This window comes from Leptinotarsa decemlineata, unplaced genomic scaffold, assembly GCF_025532065.1.
Source record: "Leptinotarsa decemlineata unplaced genomic scaffold, Ldec_3_MD MMD2_tig00003308_RagTag_RagTag, whole genome shotgun sequence".
Taxonomy (NCBI): domain Eukaryota; kingdom Metazoa; phylum Arthropoda; class Insecta; order Coleoptera; family Chrysomelidae; genus Leptinotarsa; species Leptinotarsa decemlineata.
In genome coordinates this window covers 3555872-3562308 of record NW_027412586.1, presented here as the reverse complement: position 1 = coordinate 3562308, position 6437 = coordinate 3555872, and positions in this window count along the sequence as shown.

Below are 6437 nucleotides of genomic sequence, written 5' to 3'. Positions count from 1 at the left end.
ATGTAAGATATCTCACAGAGATTAGTCTTGCAGATGTGTTCTGTTCATCAAGCAGTAAGACCACGCTGAACTCAATCGAGTAGATCACCTACAGACCGGTTTGGAGGTAATACCTCTCGTCAGTGCAGGAAAGATCCTACCCTAACAGAAGAATTCCTGGGACACGACTGGCTTCAAAGCAGCTCGAAAACGAAAGTTTCATACATGCAGTCGAGCCATGAAAATAGCCTGTACTGATGCGCGATCTGAAACAAATGCTATTATTTTAAGGAACTGAAGAATTTAGCTTGTAAATGGAAGATTCGGGTTAAATTTTCTGTCACGTCACATTTTAACTGTGTCGAGCCCGACTGTGTAGGCGTTATAACCTTTCATGGCTTGTATTAGGAGCCGAATAAGTGTCAATAAAAATTTAATGAGATGAAAAGTGATATGAATGTGAGTTTCGTTTTTAGGTAGGTATTTGGCATAATTTTTTTTCTTACAAAAAAATAATTTCGCAGTTTAAATTGTAAACATCCGATTCCTCAATCGAAAATCCATAGCTGGAAAAAAAATTTGAGTGAATAGAAAATATTTCTGAAGTTTTGAGAATATGTTAATAATGTAATAATAATGGTTTTTCTCTTCAGTACTTTTTCGATTGATTTTAAAGAAACTTTATATATACCTACCTCAGAACCGTACGACAATGCAATATGATCATTACCTAATATGTTATTAATGATAACATGATAATAATAATGTTTCTTATGTTTGATTCAAATTTTGCAATCCATATTAAACAAACTTCATACATAGCTCTGAAGTGGATGACAATGTAATATAATTGCCTTATATGTTATTAATGATAACATTATAATAATATTAATGATAATGCGTGTATGTCGGTACAAATTCGTAATCGATTTCAAACCAACTTCTGACCATTTTTATATGTTAATCTTCATAAGGAATTATAAGGTTTATTCTGGCGATTTTGATCTTTTTGGGGTGGAGGTAACAATCAGAGCGGTCGGTGCCTTTTGGCGTTCATCGTGACGTAGTCGAGACAGATAGTCGAGCGCGCCGCTGAATTATAAAAAGAATTATGATTGTAGATGGTGAAAATGATATAATAATAATGATGAATGAAAATTTATAGACTGCTTTTCAAAAAAAAACATTGCGGTTGTTATGTCATTCAAGAGAAAAACATGGTTGCATGAGGCAGAGAAAAAACGCATCATTGGGGATATGGTGATTCAAAATATATCTTTAGAAACAAAAACGGCGGCAATGCAATGGAGTATACAGGGGTGTATCAACATTTTGTTGTCGAGGTGGGGGAGACGTAGCTCTAAAATTACAAAGTGCGAAACCATCGAGCAAAGCGTTCTCGATTTGGAGAAGGAAAAAATGGTTAACGTTATACAGGGGTGGTTCAAAATTTTGTTTTCGAAATGTAGGGAGACGTAGCCCCAACAAAACAACTACTCGCCCATATGGATATTGAATTACATCCGACATTTATTTGTGCAATGTTCATCAAAGAGGGCATTTGACAGCAAAATCTTTAAAGGGATTGTTTGGATGATACTCGCTTGTATCATTCATTTTAACGTGCGATCCCAATGAGAGACGTATACAGGGTGTCTCAAAAACGTCAGGGTGCTATGTTTAATGCAATTGACGTTCGAAGTTGTGCAATGGGGAAGCGAAGTATTCGGCAATAACATATGGTTTCTCAAAATACGTCAATACGTGTATTACGTTTTGCCTGCGTTTTGTGGCCCTTGCCCGAGAAATGAACATAATTAGAAATATAAAATAAAAAAGATTGAAATCAAAAATAGCATTCAGAAGTTGTATTCATTACATGAATAAATAACAATAAAAATATGTATTCATCTGCAAGAAATAATATTTTCATTGCATTAATGATGGATTGTTCAGTTATGTTTAATATAATTGATAATTTCACATGTTTCGTTGACTAGTTTTCAACAAACTTAAAAATTGTTTGCAATATTCGAACGGTTGAGTTCTCAGCGGTAATTATATGTATTTCCTATGATTACAACAAATCGAATTTGTTGTATACCATTTGGAAAGATATTTATGTATATTCTTGATCATTTTTTTTCAAACAGGATATTTTATTTTTGGAAAAGCCAAAAATCGTGAAAGGGCCATAGATAATATCCATTTGCATATTGATTTGCATTCTGTGGAATTGACTGACAAAATGAAATCCTTAGGACTTCATATAGACTACAACCTCAGATTTTTTCATTAAGTGAATACTCTCATTCAAAGGTCGTACGGTACACTGAAACATCTGTATTCAAACAGACACTATCTTTGTAGGTCACTCAAAATTACCTTTTCATACGCACTGATTCTATATATATGTTCAATTATTGCGATGTCGTCTATGTCCTTGTATCGATTCCACAACCTCTGCAATAATTCAGAAAGTACAGAACATTTGCATTAGAGTTAGACTAATATTCAGCTTGAACAACAGAGATGATGTTGATCCCTTCAATCAATCAATTAAATTGGTAAAAAATGCAAAACAGAAGAGAATTGCATTTCGCCTGTTTCATTCACAAACTGATAAAAACACAATAACCCATTTATTTGGTAAAAAAACTCTTTCCCAGACATCAGTTACATTCAAGAAACATTAAATTTAATAATACTTTTAACATACCGATTCATAACAGCATTATCTATGAACGATCCTTCACATATAATGCTGTAACAATGTATAATTAATTCAGTGAATCTTTGAAAAATTCATCACTACCGCTATTCGAAAGTAAACTTAAAATTGAATTGCTCAGTCAACAGTAATCCAAACATAAACAATTGTATTTAATTTTTACTATTTTCCTGAAAGTGACATTTATTTTTTGTAATGTTTCTTTTTTTTAAACGTGGTTTAGTGGAAAAATAGCGCTTTGCTAAACTCCGCCACGTAAAATAACAGTGAATTTTTTTAATAATGGTGTTGGAGTTTTCAAACTACTCTCATATTTCGTATCGTAATTTTTATGAAATATCAAAAGCTCTTGTTCATTGTCAATGTCTTCAGAAACTTCCAAAGTAACTTTACAGTCTTTACATTTGAACTGATTGAAACATTTCTTGATCAAATAACCTGCAACATAAACAACGGAATGTTTTTCTAATGTGGCATCATAATTCGAATGGACTACAGGACAATAAGAAGAACTGTTGGATGAATCCGTTTCTAAGGATGACGATTCTTCTTCAACATTCAACAAAGCAAGTGCTTCATTTTCATCTGCTGGTACAAATATGTTATCGATCGATTGTATATATATGTGAGTAAGTAGTATTGAGAAGTATTTTCAATTATCACCCTGTTATTTGAATCCCTGCTTTCCCACTCAACTATATAAACGAAATATTTATTATATATATATATATATATATATATATATATATATATATATATATATATATATATATATATATATATATATACAGTGCTAGTCAAAAGTCCCCTCCCCCCCTCGTATCTTTGGAACGGGTATACTTATAATAATGAAATTTGGATGGTGGAAATAAACGGATGTAGGCTTCTTAACTGGTCATTACAGGTGACGCAATAGTCATAAATGACGTCACAAGGCCATTGTGACCAAAAATTTTAAATGGGACCCTATGGCAAGTGACAGCTCGTTTGAAAGGTACTGAAAATACCTATTCAGTCATACCAATTTTGTTTGGGTTTCGGCTGATTTTGATTGATAAATTGAAGAAATACGAAAATTATAGTTTCACATTTAATTAATAAAGATTTAAGAACCAGTTCTTATAATAAGTGTTCAAAATGTGCTCCATCTACTTCCTGGCAGTAATGCATCCTATTGCTAAACTCTTGTCGTACTCGTCCCAGTGTGTCAGCGGAAATTGCCCTACATTCTTCAACAATTCGTTGTTTCAGAATGGCAATACTGTCAGGTGCTGTAGCGTAAACCTTAGATTTCAAGTACCCCCATAGAAAAAAATCTAATGGTGTAAGGTCCAGTGACCGAGCTGGCCATTCGATCGAACCTCGTCGTCCAATCCATCTACCACGATATTCTTCATCTAGATAACGTCTTACTGCACCGTAATAGTGTGCAGGAGCACCATCTTGTTGAAACGTTATTTCCAAGTTGTCGAATTCATCTGGATTATCTTCTAGAATTTCAAGAATTAACGCCTCAATATCAGTTTGTAACATTTCCAGATACAATTCACCGGTTAAGTTAGCATTGAGAAAAAGAGGCCCAACTATGTGGTTTCCCAAAATACCTGCCCAAACATTTACTTTTTCTGGAAATTGAGTATGTTTTTCACGAAAGATGTGAGGATTTGTGTCACTCCAATACCTCACATTTTGAGTGTTAACATTTCCATTGAGAAAGAAAGTACTTTCGTCACTAAAACAAATTGTCTGTATGTAGCCTGGTTGTTGGTTCATTTTATCGGACATAGTTTCACAGAATTCTAGTCTTCGGTCGGGGTCATCATCTGAAAGTTGGTGCACCATTTTTAATTTGTATGGATGAAATTTGTTTTTAGCCAACATCCTATGTACTGTCCTTTGACTGACTTCACAGATAGACGTAACTTGGGCTGTGGAAGAAGTAGGGTTCACTACCATTTCTCCAAGTATGTCAATTTTTTTGTCATCACTAATTGTTGGTCGACCAGATCGTTTGGCATCTTGAACACTACCTGATGCTTCAAACTTCCGAAGAAGCTCCCTCAAATAAACCCTCGATATAGGGCGATCGGGGTACCTCTCATTAAACAGTCGTTCCGCTGCATGGAAATTGTTTCTACATTCACCAATTATTAAGATAGCTGCTACTTTGTCGGCTACAGTACGTACCATTTTGCCTATGTAAACACTTAAACGTCTCGTTAAACAATAGCTTAGGTAAATTTTCAAGGTATAAACACTTTTGACAGGTAGATAATTCAAACACGTCAACCTTTTTGACAATGAACCAGAGGGGTACTTTAAAATCTTTATTAATTAAATGCGAAACAATAATTTTCGTATTTCTTCAATTTATCAATCAAAATCAGCCGAAACCCAAACAAAATTGGTATGACTGAATAGGTATTTTCAATACCTTTCAAACGAGCTGTCACTTGCCATAGGGTCCCATTTAAAATTTTTAGTCACAGTGGCCTTGTGACGTCATTTATGACTATTGCGTCACCTGTTATGACCAGTTAAGAAGCCTACATCCGTTTATTTCCACCCTCCTAATTTCATTATTATAAGTATACCCGTTCCAAAGATACGAGGGGGGGAGGGGACTTTTGACTAGCACTGTATATATATATATATATATATATATATATATATATATATATATATATATATATATATATATATACAGTGTGACCCATTTAAAATGGAACCACCCCTGTAGAATGTGCATTTTTCAATCAATCTCAATTTTTTTTTATTGAAATATTAAGCATGAAAAACTGTATCTTGACACTAACTTTCACAATTTTACTTTCATTTCCAAGGCACTCTATGGTTTTTTTTGTTTGTCAAAAACGGCAAAAGTTTATTAGGCAATTTTTGTTTTCAAATTTGACTACACCACTGGATTCGTAGTCGTTATAAATCAAAACTGTCAAATTTTCATTAAAAAATATTTGTTAACAACGAAGTTACAACTTCAATTTTGGAAACAAAGTATTTGTTTGTAATTTTTATTCAGATTATAGACATATTTGAGATCTGACAACACTGTCATCACCAAGTAGAACACCAGTGAATTTGTACAGTGAAAATCCGAAGTCAACAGCTCAATGCGTTCTACAGTTATAACTCCTGAAAATATGGTAATGTGAGAGATTTGTGGTGCAAGCGTTTTGTAATAAAAATCTGACTACGCCACTGGATTTGTGGATAATATTCCCTCAAAATAATTCATTTGAGTGTAGGTTACGAGAAGTGTATTCTAGAACAACAGAAAATTAAAAATTCATTTTCAAGTTATGCAGTACTTAGTACATTCTTCCGCATAGCCGCTAAAATCAAATTGATTTAAAGCATGGAAATCATTTATTCAATAATAAAACAGAGAGCAGGACAAAAATTGTTCCCTGTAAATTCTTCATAACTCAGCTAAAACAATCTTTTAGAGGAGATATCAATAATTTGAGGAAGCTGAACTCATTATGCAAAGGTTTTATAATAAATCAACAGTAGGCTGTGATTTTGACAGTTAATCATAAATAAAATAATAGTTGTTAGTTACGAGCATTTAATAATGGCTTTGCAATTATCATTAGAAGAAAGAATTGAAATTGTGAGAATTTCTGGGGACAATTATCATAGTGAAAGAGAAGCAGCTAGGATATTTAATCACAGACATCCAAATCGACTTCCCATTGACAGAAGC